General features: G+C 43.5%; 1 protein-coding gene across 2 annotated transcripts in view; it reads left to right on the top strand.

Annotated features, from left to right (window-relative positions):
- Positions 1-10,437: 10,437 nt before the first annotated feature.
- LOC146060392 (uncharacterized) overlaps positions 10,438-18,553 on the top strand; it is a 90,143-nt gene continuing 82,027 nt past the window's right edge. The window contains exon 1 of one of the 2 annotated variants that reach the window (XM_083173552.1): positions 10,438-10,572. The gene's annotated coding sequence lies outside the window, so the exon portion shown is untranslated. The remainder of the gene's footprint in view (positions 10,573-18,553) is intronic. The other variant, XM_083173553.1, reaches the window with a different exon arrangement.

Below are 18,553 nucleotides of genomic sequence, written 5' to 3'. Positions count from 1 at the left end.
CCTTTGCGACTAAACCAGAATAAGGGCCACTATGTGTGAATTTCATGTGTAACAGTTAACACTTCTTTTTTTTTTTTATCCTGAGTTAATTTGTTTTGCAACATAATATACATCCTCTTAGAACAAACCAGTTTTGAGTCAAAAACACTGTGGATTTAGTGCTTGAATATTAATTCTATGTACTAATTAGGAATTATACAATTATATTGGTCTGTCATGTGCTGTAAGCAGGGGTTTCTTTATTCAAGAAGTCACAGGAGAGGGATTAGAAGGCTATTACCAGCTTCTTGCACATGCACTGGCAGATGGCATGTATATTAGGACTCCTGGGTCAAAAAACCTAGAATAATTTCTAGCACTATTTTGGATGAGCTGTCCAGGTGGTTATGTATTGCTGCATGCCAGCATAAAAAAAGGTACTCTTTACCTAGAAGGGCGCCCATCGCGGGCATCGCATGCACTAAAAAATCGCATGCGATGCGACCGACGCGATGCCCGCAATTTCCCATAGGGAACAATGTTAAATGTCCCAATTGACCCGATTTTCCTGTTCAATGTCTCAATTGACCCGATTTTTCCATAGGAAACAATGTTAAATGGCCCACAGAGGCCAAATAGGCACCCTGAAGTGTGAAATGGCCCCCACAATTGTTAACGCCACCCCACGATCAACGTCAACCCAAAGCGTGGCGAGCGCAGCGGTACGCGTCCTACAATCTTTTCATACCCCCACTATCCACGTCGGCGTGGAATTGAGAATAGAAAGTGTGGCGAGCGGACGCGGACACCTTCACAGGTATACGCGTCCCCTCGCGGGCTTCACAGCTGTCCGCGTGCGCTCGCCACGCTTAGGGCTCGGTGGCTCGCTGCGCTCGCCACACTTTCTATTCTCAACTCCACGCCAACGTGGATAGTGGGGGTATGAAAAGGTCGTAGGACGCGTACCGCCGCCCCACGCGGGCTCGCTGCGCTCGCCACGCTTCGGGTTCACGTTGATCGTGGGGTGGCGTTAACAATTGTGGGGGCCATTTCACACTTCAGGGTGCCTATTTGGCCTCTGTGGGCCATTTAACATTGTTTCCTATGGAAAATCCGGTCAATTGAAACATTGAACAGGAAAATCGGGTCAATTGGGACATTTAACATTGTTCCCTATGGGAAATCGTGGGCATCGCGTCGGTCGCATTGTATGCGATTTTTTGGTCGCATGCGATGCGACCGACGCGATTTTTTTTACTAACTATGCCCACGATCAAAATCGTGGGCGCCCTTCTAGGTAAAGAGTACCTAAAAAAAGATTGATTGTGAAATTTACAGTTGTTTGTAAAACATTTTACCAATAAACCTAGCACCCATTACAACAGGACTGCTAGAAAGAACCCCTCCCCTGCCCCTCTTTCTAGTTAGGACTATTCTCTTTGGTGGGAAGCGGTCATTTGGTCTACAGCATGATGGTCGACATGGGAAAAGGTTGACATGGGTCTAGGTCGACAGGTCGTTAGTTCGAGAATGACTAGGTCAAAAGGGCGACATGGGGTTTTTCACTGTTTTGTGAGCCAACATGTGACAGACAGTATTTCATGCCCTACCATCCACTAGGGCGTGGCGGGAGATTAAAATAGTGTGCTGAGCATAGTGAGGCACCGTGCCGACTCGTCGCGAGCGATGCGAGGGTATGTGGTGCACCGTAAACTGTATCCATGTCAACTGTGTTGACATTCAGGTAAAAAAACAGTGAAGAACCCCATGTCGACCTTTTGAGTGTTGACCTAGACAGTGTCGAACTAATGACCTTTTGACCTATAACCATGTCGACCTTTTTCCATGTTGACCAAGACCCATGTCAACCTAATGATGTCGACCTAATGACTGTCGACCATCATGCTGTAGACCAAATGATCCCAACCCTCTTTGGCTGCAGGAGGGGATTGTATGGTTTTGCACATGTTCTCTCCTCTCACCAGGGATTTTAGCATTGTGATGGACAGGGGGACCTTATGTTGCCATGGAATACCAATGCCCCGGAATCCAGATGAATTACGATTACATTTCTTAACCCTTCCTCCCTCTTTGCTAGTGCCTAAACCTAACTCCCCTGCCCTGAAGCCTTACCCACTCTTCCTGCAACCTAGCTCTAAGTTCCCCACTAGTGCCCAAACCCCCATCTTGCCTGCATGCTTCTGACCGGGATTCTGGCATTGGTATTCCGACTACCAGGATTTTTGCCTCCTAATAGTGTTACCAACACAGCTTGTAAAACCTAGTGCTAGTCACTGCTTTAGCAATGGGATAGAAGCTCATTATCCCAATGTTTTAGTTGCAATTGGCACCAGGGTACTTTGTTTTTCCTTTCTCACTATGGCAGAGATCCACTATTCAGCATTGTCTCAATTACGACAACATTTCCCCATTGGCAGGCATCAGGATAGTACACTTCCTTTCAGGGTACCATTATCAGAATGATGCAGATAGACCCAGATTTCTCACAATTCAACTAAGGCCCAACCATGTTCCATCACAAAGGCAGGTTTCTAGTTAAATGTTTTACAGAGGTTCAATAACTGGGCACAAACAAGCAATTCAAATCAGTAATACTAATACTGAGCTCCATTCATATGCCTCCCTTTGTGTCTGCTTCCCCATATTACCCCAGGACCCATACAAATGTTATACAATATACAGTAATGTGTTGGTATGTTTTGTTCCAAATCTCAGTATTCTTCATGAGTAATTTATATTAGTAACCAAGCTGGTGTAAAATAATGTGCATCTTTACCGCTATATTGCAAGCGGCACCAGGGTGTGGATTAGCTCACAAGCAATATCAACATGTCAACACGTCAACATCGACAAACTTTAAACATTAGAAAAAGGTTGCCGTGAACTAGGGTAACCGTGGTAAAAGATCATCACAAACAAAAGATTGTCAATGTCGATACCTGAGCATTAGGACCCCAATAAGTGTAGCACACACCCTATAGTGCTCCTGTAGGACATTATTAGTGTTTATTCTAGCACCCGCTATCTTTGAAAACCCATGCATTTCCTCTTCCCTGCCTGGAGTGTCACTGTCTGCTGTAGTGCTTCTAGCACAGTGTGATCTGTATATCTGCACTGATCTGCAAACCAGACCTGTGCTAGAAACACCACAGCAGACAGCGACACCCCAGGCAGGGAAGAGGAACTGCATGGGTTTTCAAAGATGGCGAGTCATACCCTTGACACCTTTATACAGTACTCCTGGGGATTACCCATTTAACAGCATATTGGACATGGGACTTTATTCTCTATGTGGTCATTATCCAACACCATCTATAAAACGGACTGGACCACCAGCATTCATCCATCTCACGCCCAGGTTTACTGGACATGTGACCAGAACTCATTTGCATCCAAATGCTTTATTTCTGGATATCGGCCACCTGGTAATATAATCTGCTGCATAAATGAGAAGTCCTATTTGTCATTTAGTATATCCTGGATTTAGGAGTACCAATAGTGTGTCATAAGGCTTTCAATTTACTTTTATTCATTTTTATTCCATGAGAATTACCATATTATATTTGATATGATATTTTATATTGTTTAAATAAATAATTTTATTTTGAAAGAAACCGAAAAGGACTGGCAATCCTTAAACCAGCCGCAGTTAGCAGCGCACCTTAATTTTCATTTTGTATATGTGGTACTTATATGTTAGTTGGGCGCTCACTAAGCAATTTGCTTAGTGGGCTATCCTCGCTGTGCTTGCCACTTTTCGGGCTCTGTGGCTCGCTGCGCCCGCCACACTATATACAATCAACACCACGCCGACATGGATACTGGGGGTATAAAAAGGTCGGAGGAAGCGTGGGGGGATGCGTAAAAGCTATTTTTAGGATATACAGTCATATTATTGTACACCCAATGTAAAATCGCATGCGATCTCATGCGATTTTGCGGGAGATGCGATGCGATATTGTGGCGTTAAATAGTAAAAAAAAAAATGACATGAAAAAATCGCATCGCATGCCCTTAAAATGGCCCATGCGATGAGATTTCCCTACATTACCCCTACATTACCATCCGTATGCTAATTGGGCGCCCAACTAACATATAAGTACCGTATAGGTAAATAAGTTATTGTGACCATGTAAATAGCATAGGAATGATGTATGACCTGGTAAAATGGTAATGTGCTCTGATACCGCTTCACCCCCATGTGTTGCAGCAGAGTTGAGTGCAAAGCGAATCATCCCTGTCATATTCTATGCTATCTGTAACACAGCACGCCTATGGGCGGGACAGTAGAATTGACAAATCAGACACCTGCAGCTATTAATTTCAACTGCAGCCAGGTTCCAGGCTGCATACAGGAAAGCTTGTGATAATTGCTCATGAGCACTTGAGACATCAAAAAATTGACCCATCTGTTTAGTAGTTTGCCCCCTCCAGCAACTAACTCCAGTATCAAATAAATATGTAACAAATCATTTATCTCTATAATAACCAGATTTGGCATGGTAATGTAGCTTGACCAGGATGACATTTTTGCCTAAATTGGAACTTTGTCAGGGCAACACCCTGGGCTCGATTCCCAAATGTACGCTAATGTGGCTGCAAGTGTGGGGAATCCCTACTCCCCCCCCCCCCCCCTCTGCCAGCTGCTGCTGAGGCAACTGTTCCAAAAAATGGGACTGTTCTGTGAAAATCGGGACGATCTGAAACTGATGGATTTTGGGGTATAACCGCAGAAGTCGTAGCTTATGTTCATAATACCCATACCTCCCAACATGACCCTCTCCAGGAGGGACAGAATGCTCTGTTCCTGCACTTTCCTCTTAATGTATGATTACCTCCAGCTGTGTTGAACAGGTTAATTGATAAGAAAGGTGCTTCAACACAGGTGATGGCAATCATATATTAACCCCTTCACGACATTTGACGTATATATACGTCATGGTCGGGAAGTACTTCCCGACACATGACGTATATATACGTCATGACTTCTAACTGTCACTGCGTCTAGAGACGCAGTGACAGTTAGGTGATGTCTGCTGTCCCTGACAGCAGACATCCCCCCTCGCCGCCCAGGGGGGGCAGGGGTGCCCCCCCCCGGTCGGCGATCGCTGTGATTGGCTGTTCAAATCTGAACAGCCATTCACAGCGTTTCCTGTGTTACCGGCGGCTAAGCCGCTCGGTAACACAGGGATTCACTGGTGATCGGTGCTGTCAAGTACAGCACCGATCACCACCGATGTGCAGCCCCCCCTCGAACCCGCCGGGCACTCACCCGGCAGCAGCAGCAGCTCCCCCGGAGCGTCTGGAGCGCACGCAGCGCTGCCCTCCTCCCCCCTCCCCCCCGCAGCAGCAGCAGCAGCAGCATCAAGCTGCAGAAAAAGTGAAAAAATAAATATAGGCACTGAAAAATATATTTATATATATATATATATATATATATATATATATATATACACACACATATATATATATATATATATATATATATATATGTGTGTGTATATATATATATATATATATATATATACACACATATATATATATATATATATGTGTGTGTGTGTGTGTATACCGCACCGATTACCACCGATCGCCAGCCCCCTCCCACCCGGCAGCCCCCCTCCCTCCCACCCACCCGGCTGCCGCAGCGCCAGCACCCCTCCCACCCCCCCGCCAGCCGCAGCGCCAGCCCCCCTCCCAAAGCTGGTGACTAAAATGGGGTCACTTGTGGGGGGGTTCCACTGTATTGGTGCTTCGGGGGTCTTGCTAATGCGACATAGCACCCACCATTCATTCCACCACCAAAAATCACTCCTTCCCTTCTGAGTTCTGCCATGCACCCAACTGGTATTTTTTGGTCACACGTGAGGCATTGCCGTACTTGGGAGAAATTGGGGCACAGATTTTGGGGTGCTTTGTCTCCTTCATTCCTTGTGAAAATAAAAAATTTTGAGCCAGAACTGCATTTTTCTGTAAAAAATTACATTTTTTTACAGAAAAATGCAGATCTGGCTCAAAATTTTTCATTTTCACAAGGAATGAAGGAGACAAAGCACCCCAAAATCTGTGCCCCAATTTCTCCCGAGTACGGCAATGCCTCATGTGTGACCAAAAAATACCAGTTGGGTGCATGGCAGGACTCAGAAGGGAAGGAGTGATTTTTGGATTTTGCAGCACAGATTCTGGTTGAATGACCCCCGAAACACCCATACAGTGGAACCCCCCCACAAGTGACCCCATTTTGCAAACTACACCCTTCAGAGAATTCATCAAGGGGTATAGTGTACATTTCAAACCCCCCGGGGTTTCACCAATTTTGATACAACTGAGCTGTGAAAATGAAAAATTAATTTTTTTCATTTTCACTGCCCAGTTGTACCACAATTGGTGAAACCCCTGGGGGTTTGAAATGTACACTATACCCCTAGATGAATTCCCTGAAGGGTGTAGTTTGCAAAATGGGGTCACTTGTGGGGGGGTACCTAACTTTTAGCATCTTATGGTGCCTAGAAACCTACATGGTGCCTAAAAAATAATCTCATAAAAAGGAGGCTCCAAAATCAAGTAGGTGCTCCTTCTATTATGAAGCCTGTGGTTTGGTCACCGTGCACACTAGGGCCACATATAGGATATTTATGAAAACCAAAGAATTGGGGGAATCAATTTTTAGTCACATTTCTCTAGTAAAATCTACTGTGTTCCTTAGAAAAATGTATTAAAATTGCAAATCTGCAAAAAAAATGAAATTTTGAAATTTCACCTACACTTTCTTTTAATTCCTGTGAAACACCTAAAGGGTTAACAAACTTCCAAAATGCTGTTTTGAATACTGTGAGGGGTGCAGTTTTTGAAATGGCATCATTTATGGGGGTGTCTCACATACAAGTCACTCAAAGTCACATCATAACTGACCTGGTCCCTAAAAAAATCAGAGTTTGAAATTTTCTTGAAAATTTGAGAATTTGCTATTCATATTTGAAGCCTCCTAGTGTCCAAAAAAATGAAAATGAGGTTGAAATAATGATGGCAACATAAAGTAGACATATGGTCTATGTTAGTTATTCACTATTTTGAGTGGTAAGATTATTTGTCTCACAAGCAGAAAATTTAACATTTTGCAAATCGCAAAATTTTCCATTTTTTTACGACATTTTGGTATTTTTCACAAAAAAACACAGACTGTATCGACGAAAATTTACCACTAACTTGAAGTACAATGTGTCACGAGAAAACAATCTCAAAATCACTGGGATAAGTAAAAGCAAAAAAAAGTTATCCCCACTTAAGTGATACATGCCAGATTTGAAAAAAAGGGCTCTGTCAGGAAGGCAAAAACTGGCTCTGTCATGAAGGGGTTAAGAAGAAAGTGCAGGAGCAGAGCAATGTGTCCCTCCTGGAGAGGGTCATGTTGGGAGGTATGATAATACCTGATTGAGGAAGTGGACAGCATCAAGGTTGCCGATATATTCTCTCTGTGCTCCAAAAAAGTACCCTGGGACAGTTGGCAGCCATGCAGTAAATAGCCTTCATTTGTAATAAATAGGCCCATTTTCCCCAACAGCATTCACCTTAATTCCCATCTTCACAGACACACATACACATGCTGTCATGCTGTACCAGTTAGGAAGGAATCAAACCTGAGCGGTGGTAGTATTGTTTTTAGATACTTCCTATGAAGGGTACAGTATATGGGAGGAATATTCCCTTATCAGAGAGATAAGGCAATGGTTAGTAATATTAGTAAAAAAATAGTTTATAGATAAAGCATGTAGTCAGAGGCCCTTTAAGAGAAGAGGAAGTCTAATGCGCATGTCTCCGGGACCAACGAGCCTACACCACATTTCCGAGGACATCACTATTGCGCAAATCACGGCAGCCATTTTTTGGCAAATTTGGAGCTCTGTAGCCAGCGCCAGGCTGACAGAGTGGTGAATACAATTAAATGGGTGCAGATAGTGCAGTGTTTGGGCCCCCCTGAGCCCAGTGGCCCATGCATACTGAACACACAAAGGCCCTTATTCAGATCTGATAGCAGTACAAATTTGTTCTCAAAATGGGCAAAACCATGTGCACTGCAGGTGCGGCAGATGTAACATGTATAGAGAGAGTCAGATTTGTGTGAGTTATTTTGTTTCTGTGCAGGGTAAATACTGGCTGTATTATTTTTACACCGCAATTTAGATTTCTTTTTCAACAAACCCCACCCAAATTTAACTCTCTCTGCACATGTTACATCTGCCCCACCTGCAGTGCACATGGTTTTGCCCATTTTGAGAACAAATTTGTACTGCGATCAGATCTGAATAAGGGCCAAAGTGTGCCCATTATAGCAGGCAGTGCAGAACACACATATCCACTCTCTGCTTCAAGACATAACTCTTTATGGGCCAGATGCACTAAGCTTCAAAAGTGATAACACGGAGTGATAAACAGCCAGCCAATCAGCTTCTGACTTCCAAGTCACAGACTTTTTGAAAAACCTGAACTGATTGGTTGTTTTTTTATCACTTATCACCTTTGAAGCTTAGCTTAGTGCATCTGGTCCGATGTCTTTATGTTATCAATGAGATCCAGTAGGCCCTAGGTTTAAAATAAGTTTGACTTATGGGAAAACTGTGCCTTCCGGTTTATACGCACATCCATCCATTCGGACCATTAAACATACATGCTTGCAAACACAAATTTGCACACTGGAAAATGTCCCGGTCTCTTTTGCCAGTATTAACTAATATTTTAAAACTATGCACTGTTTCCTTTGGTTTTTATAAAGGAGAACGGTCAGATTGTAAGGTCCGCAAGTCTATGGGGTTAATTTAATGGGCATACACATAGGGGGGTATTCTGCTTCAATCGGTCCCCAACTGAGGAAGTTCAGCGTCCCACAGAAGCTTCTGCTCCTCTTCTAATCTGCGATTGTGGAATCTGTACTGTGCTTTTCGATACTGGTCTGGTACGGCTCCGCCAATGAGAGACAAATGCAGACTCCAAACGGTAGTCAGAACTGCGGAGAAGATAATCGGGACAGAACTTCCCTCTGTCCAGGACCTGTACCTATCCATTGCAAAAAAGTGAGCAACAAAGACAGTCAAGGACCAACTACATTCTGGCCATTTCTTGTTTAACCTGCTGCCATAAGGCAGACGCTACAGGGCCATTCCTACCAGGTCCACCAGAAGCCTAAAAAGTTTCTTCCCTCAACCAGTTCACATGTGAACTCGTGAACACCTCACTGTCTAGTCACGCCATAGCCCTCTGCACATAATCTAACACGGTGTCCCCTCAGAATAACTTTCTGTATGACTGTACATGTTCCCCCACCTGGTTATATTGTTTATACTGTATGCAGTTTACTTGTTACCCACCTGGCTGCAGCACAGCAAACCGAAAACAAATGCCTAGTATACGCAAAGCAGATTTTGATTTCTTGGGACGTTACTATTTACAACCAATCATATACTAACTATTGCCATCCAGAAGGTGCTAAATAAACAAAAAGTAGATTCTGATTGGTTGCCCATAGCAACATCACATGTGAAATAGAACTCCCACCTTACTAAATGTCCCCCTATAAAAGAAATGAAATAGCTGGGAAGGTTGTTTCCAGAATCAGTGTGTCATATTGTATTAACAGAATGTAACTATTGCTGTTTATTTGGAGGAAACAATTTGTATAATTAAAAAATTTCTATTATAGCGATAAATTAGATTGTCAAATTAAAAAAAAAACACTATGAGTTCATAGTTTAACAAATGCAATCTGATAGAGGGTACACACTGTGAGATATACACAATTTTTCTATTCGATTTTGCTTATAGAAGCAAAATCGAATGTACATCGAATGCAGATTCGATCCCAATGCACGTTCACGTATAGTGGAAATTGAAAAGAAAAAAGTCTTGCCGAGCAAGATTATATTGTAGAAATCAAAGGCCAGATTGAATGGCATATCGAATGTAAGTTCTAACCATATGTACGAGCCTTGAGGTTTTTTTTTAGCATTTTGTTATTACTGTTTTTGTTTGTTTTTGTGTACCTGTATGTGTGTGTGTGTGTGTGTGTGTGTGTGTGTGTGTGTGTGTGGCCACTGTGAAACAAAAGGTTTATCTGCAGTTATATTATTAATCAATGATCTGTATGACCAGATGACTCCTAAATAAAACATTGACAGATTGTGTAATAAATGTATGTTAAAATAATTATATTTATTGTTACTTCCAGAGTTCTCATCTTTGTGTTTAGAGTTTTCTGAAATATTTGCATTTAGTACAAAAAGTGATTTTACATGATTTCTTGTTTTTAATGCTTCCTATTGAATGTTTTGTTTCATATAATGAGTTATTGAGGGCTGTTTTCCTTGTAACTTCTTTATATTCATGCTGTGAAATAGTAGTTGTGTTCTTGTGTTAACAGTGTAGGGATTAGCTGGCAGGGTCATCCTAGCAACAGTGACCGGCCTTGTAAACAGTGTAGACTGGGAATAATGGAGACATTGTCTGTACAAATTCATACTTTCTTCCTGGTAAGATTATAAATATAGAGGTAATAATAGGACTGGAGAGGAAATCTTAAAGGTAAGTTACCTTGACACATGCTGATATGGATATATGTCATTATTTCTTAACATATCTCAAACGTATATTGCTAAACAAATAAATAGAGCTGTTTTTATCTATAAGCTATTTTAATTATGCTTTGTGATGATACGCGTTCACTAACAACCACCCTTATCTAGATCCATTGTGCATTTGTTTGGCTTTTATCTTATGTTCACAGTAAATGTAATCCACATTTAGAATTCTGAGCAAATCCAGCTCAAAAGGTATTCGTTTGCACCAATATTAACTGTAGGTTTAGTACATCTAGGTTCCCAAACTGTGTGTCGTGGGTAACTTACAGGGGTGCCCTGAATTGTTGTTTAATGACCAAATCAAACTACCGTATATTCTCGAGTATAAGTCGACCCGAATATAAGCCGAGGCACCTAATTTTACCACAAAAAAACTGTGAAAACGCATATGTATGGGAAATGCTAACGCAACACTTGCAGTAACAGTGTGTACACGCAGCATGTATATTAAGAGCCCTAACACAGGCTGCTCTATGCATCCCCTGCATGTTACATGATTTATTTAATTAATGTGCTCATAACCAGACAAACCTTTTTTATGTGAAAAAATATCTCTGATGTACTCTGCTGCTGTATGTTAGCAGGCACGTGTCTCTTCCCCTTACACTGAGCTGCTGCTGTGGTGTGCCACCTACTAAAAGCGAATATTGTCCCCCCTCCTCCCAGCTAATATTGTCCCTCCTCCTCCCCTGCAGAGCTGGCTTCCCCAGCGTTTTGCCTGCCCCTCCTCGGACATGCTGGCTGCCTGTCACTCTCCGGGCAGGCTAGATATTACAGACAGCCGCAAGAGATCCAATGGGAGCCAGGGGAGGGGAGGCGGCAGCCTAGTGACCTGAGCCGCACAAGATCCAATGGGAGCCAGGGGAGGGGAGACACCAGTCTAGTGACCTGAGCCTCGCTAGGTAACAGACAGCCGCAAGACCCAATGGGAGGCTCAGGACCTCCCTCCCCTGGCACCGGGTCCCACGGCTGTCTGTTACCTAGTGCGGCTCAGTAACATGGAGACAGCCAGACGACCAACTACAGGGGATATTAACTCTTCCGGCAATGAGCTTCCGGCAGCCAGGGAAGCGGCGGTCATCACACACTGGGCAGTGTCTGGTCTTAGATTTCATATACGCTGAGCCTCCCGCTGGGCACAGAGGATGCTGCTGTGCAGCGGGGTGCCGGATGGCTCCCCAATAGTTGGAATTCCGATAGTCATTCCTCCGACGTCGGAATCCTGACTGCTCCCTCGTGGGGGTCCACGACCCCCATAGAGGGAGAATAAAATAGGTGGCGAGCGTAGCTCGCCACCGTTCCCGCAGCGTGGCGAGCGCAGCGAGCCCGCAAGGGGCTTCATTGCACTCCCCACACAGTCGGGATTCCAACGTCTGAGTAATGACTGTCGGAATCCCGACTGTCGGAGTAATATACTACACCCGTGCAGCGCTGGGGTGCTAACAGGTAACACACTACTGCCCCAGACCCACACTCGAGTATAAGCCGAGTAGGGATTTTCAGCCCAAAAAAAAGGGCTGAAAAACTCGGCTTATACTCGAGTATATACAGTATTTATAACCATTGTGATAGGCAAATTGTGGACAAATGGAAGTGAATCCTGTCCATTACCGCACAACTGACCCTAAGGATGAGATAAACATAATTTATTTAACTTAATATATTTTTCTGATTTTCTCAATGAGATGTTTTGGCCTAGAGGTGCCATAAAATACATTTTAATACACAGGTGTGCCTTGATATAAAAAGTTTGGGAACCCCTGATCTAGCGTATACACCCCTACCCCTAATAGCGGCACCCTCACCCACAATCATGGCAGCCCTGCACCATCCATCCCCCGCAATCATCCCTGCTCACCTGGAAAAGGCCCATGGTGACTGGTACCCCTACTCTCCAAACATGATCAGCAGCACCCCTCTCTGTCATCACCTGCATCAGCCATTGTTCTCCCATTACCACTGGCATCAGCTGTCTCCCTTTTTCATTCGCAGCATTATACAACCCCCCTTTCTGGCTGCAGCAGCAGCAGCGCTCACCACCCCAGAATATACATGAATCAACATCTTTTTGTCAGTGTTAGCATTTATCTGCATCTCAGTGTGTCAGCATCTGTGTATGTGTGTCAGTGTCTGTCAGTATCTGTGTGTCAACATCTATATGTCAGTGTGTCTGCATCTGTGTCAGAGTCTGTGTGTCTGTTAGTGTGCCATTGTGTGCGCAAGTGTGCCAGTTTCAGCAACTGTCTGTGTGTAAGTGTCACCACCCCAGTCTGCCTCACTGCCCCTGTCATCTTAATGATACATCATATTTATACACGTAGCCAACATCCTACATGCTCAGCGGGATACGACACTGAACAATATCGGTAACCGATAGCACCACCCCTAGTTGTCTAGTGTGTATGGGGCTATAAGTGGACAGTCAATTTGGACAGATGGTCAGTTGGATGTTTGGAAGAAAGAAGACAAACAATAATTCTCTGCTAAATAAATCTATCCACTGGAGATGGTTTTATTGCATTATAAGTACACTATGACTATTGTATGTCATAATGAAATACTCCAGCACATATTATTGTGTTTTGTAAAATAATTTCAGCAGATTGAGCTATTAAAGTTTACTGTGACAAGTTTGTGTCTAAAACATCCAGCAGGCTGGAGAGTCATTTTATTTCCAAAACTCCCCTGAAGAAGTCCTGTGTGATGAAATGCATTGGATAATGTTATACAAAGTTGAGCCAACAGTTAATAACTGTGCTTATACCAGACCTTGAAAGTCTGAATACAACTTGAAATCATTATACAACTATTTAATGTATTTTAAAGGGTTTTAATAAATATATTATAATAAGTGTACTCTGTGTCAAATAAATCATCCTCATTTGTAGGAAGTATTATACAGGTTGAGTATCCCTTATACAGTGGCGTAACTATAAATTTTGCTACCCCCTGCCAAAATGTTTGTGGCATAACGGAGAAGCTGAAGCAGGTGAGAGGAAGAGAGACCAGCAGACACTGCTGCTTCCCTTGGCTCCAACGCATCCCTGGCCACCCTAGAACGCCCATCCGCGCCCATCCTGTACACAGTAGCCAATAGCCGTCTCTGTGTACAGTTAATTGAATTAGTGGGGGAATTTGTCGTCACTGCCATATCCGCACCCGCGCTGCGACTGACTCGCCTCCGGTGCTCGGCAAGTGGGCAGCGGCAGGCAGCAGCATGTCAGTGCCAGTGGGGAGCTATTGGAACAACAGGTTATACTGCTGTCTGCACTTTTGAACTTTCCCAGCCCTGGATCGCTGATTAAGGATAGAGGGGAAGTAAAACCATCGATCTCATGTGAGTTGTTTTAATTGATACGTTAAGAAGCTGGGCAAACATATATAGAGTAATTGATATTATAACATCTAAGGAAGCCAAGGCACTGCAATTAGCAGAAGTCTGGCATCCATTGTCAATAAAATATATCTCCCAGATGTACGATCTAAATGGAATAAAATCATTCCCACAACTAAAAGAGGAGTATAACATACCTAACACATATCTCTTTAGATACATTCAACTAAGAAGTGTTGTGGAAACATATCAAAAAAATAGTAATCCACGGTTTGGTGAGTCAGAAATGAAAAAGATGATTATAGCCCCTAATAATAAAAAATTAATATCACGAGTCTATGGTATCCTAATGGAAAACAAAAATAAGGATAGCTTAACAGCATTAAAAGAAAAATGGGAAATAGAGATAGGAGAGATGAATGAAGCAGAATGGTCTGTGGCAAAGACGGTAGTTGCAAAAGCAACGAATTCGCTACGAATTCAGCAGACGCAGCTTTTTATCCTCCATAGATCATATATGACGGCAATAAGACTAGAGAAATTTGCAGGGAGAAGTTCATCGGCCTGTCCTAAATGCAGAAACTCCCCAGGTACTTTCATCCATTTAATATGGGAATGTTACATAATCTCCCAGTTTTGGGACAAGGTTAAATATAATATAACCAGGACAGGGATAGCAATTGAAAACCTGACCCAAAAATGCTGCCTATTGGGAATAGTGCCCGGAAACGCGAATAAGAACGAAAAAGCATATATTATTAACCTAATGTCAATTGCAAAAGTGATAGTAGGTGGTAGGTGGATGTCAAATGTAGCGCCGGATATAGCAATATGGAAAAGTCGTGTGAATTTCACAATACAACAAGAGAAAAAGTTAGCACACACCCGTAACACACTAAATAAGTTTTACCTAATTTGGAATCACTGGATACAGTCACCACTTTATGAAAAAAGCATGTCACAGTAAGAATTAGACACACAAATATAAGCTTAAGATATTAAGCGGAAGTAATGATAACACATAAGAGCATTATATAGAATAGAAGGGAAACACAGCACATAACTGAAAGTGATAATTGACACACCAAGAAAAAGCTTTATATACGTCCACGTTTAGATAGAGTAAGGAAACACGATAAATGAGAGAAGAGGAGGGGGAGGAGGGAAAAAGAGAAGGGAAAGGCAGTTAATCATAATATATAACACGAACTTAGCATCCCGTTTTTTTTTTTTTTTTTTTCTCCCTTCTCCTTCCCCCTAATGTCACACCGTATAGTTAGAAATTCCGCAATGATACATAATGACAGAAAAGAAGACATCATCGGCTATTATAGATATTAGATGAAGGGTCCAATAGGGGAACAATGCGGGAATATGGAAGGGGAAAAGAAGGCAAGAAAAGCGACGGATAAGTGAAGGGACGAGGATAGAGTAGCAAGATATAAAAAAGGTAAAATATGGCACGAGGCACCTTAATAAGAACGTAAGATAGGGCACCCTTGCAAGATACATGTAGGTATAAGTGTAGATGTAATGTAATGTAAGTACTATGTCTGTACATATGCGATGTTTATGAATGTAATGAAATGTAAGGAAAAACGTATGTATGTAAAATTCATGTTTTTTGTACTATAATAAAGATTTAAAGATAAAAAAAAAAAAAGAAGCTGGGCAAACAGAATTCCTCTTTAAGTGACCCTCTCCCAAATCTAACCAGCCACACCAAGAAAGACTTGCATGTTAATAGACTGTATTGAATAACTCCAGAATTGCTCAGTGGCAGGGGATGAAAGTATCATTGGCCCATGTTGTTACAGCTTATATAAGAGGCAGCTGAGTCAACCAATATCCTACTTCATTGGTTTGTGTTTAACCTCTTAAGGTTGGATCCCTGTGGATTACAAATATTCAGTACAAGTTTATAGTCCAAACCAGGAACTGACCCTTTGGGATCTCTGTGATAGACTCTAGACTTTTAAGGGGTGATTAAACTTTCCTCTCCAAGGATTCTATAAGGACAATAACGGTGACTATATTGCTCATTCCTGGGTCAGTCGGGTATCTCAAGTGCACTATAAAACATGTATTATTGCGCAATAGTAATTCTCTGTTTATCTTTATGCATGCAATGACATTTCTCTGTTTATCTTTATCTATGCAATAATAATTATATGTGTTATTTTGATTTGTGCAAATGTGATGCTGAAGTTTATATGCCATGTGAAGCCTAGGCAGTTTCATAGGATATAGAAGAGAAAGTGATTTATACTGATTAGTTGTTTAAATTTGTCAGTTAGAGTAAGATAAAGTAGTGACTCCCTGTAGTCATAGTTAGCCACACAGGTGGGGAACTATTTAACTCAGGGTTGTCTACTTTTGAAAAATCATTTCAGGGAGAAAAGTAAAAGCCTGGGGGGCGGGTCTTGTGATGCCAAGGGGCAAGTCTTGCTGTAACCTTGGATTATTTTTATAAAGCATATAGCAACAATGCTATTCCCTATTGTATATGTAATTTATGTAAGCCTGGACTTATAGCAGGTACCAACAACCTCTACTAAACTATAGACAGATGATATTTAGGAAATGAAGGAACAGTTATAAAAAAGCCCATTTATAAAGCATCATTCATCTAATCACTCTCAAGTACAGTCATAAGTGGCCATTGACCTTTTCTTGCCATCAACCATCAAATATAGATTTAAATAAACCCAATTTCGACAGCAATAAGTGATTGGCACCTACAGGCAGAAGCCAGGCTCCTGCAACCCATCAGGTCTGTGAGGGTTCAAATCAGTGTATCTGACAAGTTCTCAAAATTTTAGACCCCAAACTTCACACATTATGAAGTAATACTCGGATGGGGAGGAGGAGGATAGACAAGGAGGGAGAGGAGGGTGCGAGTGAGGAGAGGGGTGAGGTAGGCATGGGCTGTTGACATGGAACGTAGCAGAGAAAAAAGTGCCAGTGAAGAGAGCCAGGGAATACTTACACACATTTCACTTCTCTCCGCAGTCTGGCAGCTTCTTCACTCCCGGAAAGCACCCCATTCTAGTGCAGCTACCGTTGCGCTTCCGCGCGATGTCTACTGCGCATGTGCAATGATGGCACTGCATCATCGCACATGCGCAGTACACATCGCGGGCACATGCGTGATGATGCTGCGCCGTCATCGCGCATGCACAGTCCAAATTGTGGAAGAGAAGGGGCAGCTCCGGATGAAAGGGGCCCTCTTCCGGGAGTCCGTGAGATGTTCAAGATTCCGAGAGTCTCTCGGACATTCTGGAAGAGTCGGCAACCCTGATTTAACTGTCATGGTGCATTACTGATTGTTCTTGAAGGTACAAGTTGTTCAATACTGTGCAAATAAAGTGTTAACCCTTTTGAGCCATACTTGGTTGCTTGCCTCCAATCCTCTATGACATAGAAAAAGCAGCACCATCCAAGTGTCAACACCGGTAAGAGAGCACTACTATCATACATATGTGCAGAGCCGGCCCTAGCCTAAATGATGCCCTAGGCCAGTGGTTCCCAAACTGTGCGCCGCGGCTCCCTAGTGTGCCGCAGCGCTGTCACAGGGGTGCAGCGGCCAATGTCCCAAACGAGGCAGCCTGCCTGCAGCCGCATGTATTTTTTACCTTTTCATCCGTGGTGTGAGCCGCTCCAAAAGGGAGTCATCAGCTTGCGCCGGGGCTGGGTGTGGAGTGCGGACGAGATGTATTTAGATTGCTGGATCGGCGGGCACATGTGAACGGAGGCAGCTGGCGCTCGGGGGGAGATATGATCAGTGCAAGCAGGAAGCAGCGCGGGAGAGCAGCAGTAGCCGTCCTGTACCCGGGTGCCCCCTTCAGAGGTGGTGGGAGCAAGAGACCCAGTGGCTGCCAGCACCCAATTAGACCCCTAACTGCAGCCATGGGAGCAGGAGACCCAGTGACTGCCGACGCTGGTAAATGGTGGTGAGAACGAGGCCTGCCTCTTTTGCCCCATTACCTCCTCTCGCCCCATCACCCCATCTCCTCTCGCTACCACGACACCTCACCCCCATCACCTCCTCTCACTCACCATCACCTCAACCCCTCTCACCCCTCGTCATCTCACCCCATCCCTCACCAACTCCCCTCTCTTCCCCCCCCTCACCCCATCTCTTCTTTTCACCCTCTCCGTGTTCCATTTTCTCTCTCCTCTTTTTCTCTTTCACTCACTCTCTCTCTTTCCTCCTCAGCCAGTCTCTGTAACCATCTCTCCCCTTGCTCCCCTCTCTCCTTTTCTCTCTCCCCTCTGCCTCTTCTCTATCCTCTCTCTCTTTATATTTCTTCTGCCAATAATCTTTCTCCTCTCTCTTCTCCCATCCACCTCTATCCCTATGCTTCCCCTTGTATCTCTCTCTTTCCTCCATCCCCCCTCTCTCTCCTCTTACTCAATCTCTCACCCCTTTCTCTCCCTGACACTCACTCTCCCTCCCTGACATACTCTTACTCCTGCTCACACCCTTCCCTCTCTCTTGCTTCTCCCCCTTTCTCTATCTGACACCCTGACTTTCTCACACCTCTCTCTTTCCCTAATTTACAATGTAGCCTTCTTTTTATCTGACCAC

The sequence above is a fragment of the Crinia signifera genome, chromosome 2 (assembly GCF_055691185.1).
Source record: "Crinia signifera chromosome 2, ASM5569118v1, whole genome shotgun sequence".
NCBI classification, from domain to species: Eukaryota; Metazoa; Chordata; class Amphibia; order Anura; family Myobatrachidae; genus Crinia; species Crinia signifera.
Note: the sequence above shows the minus strand (reverse complement) of the source record. Positions and strands in the feature narration are given on the sequence as shown.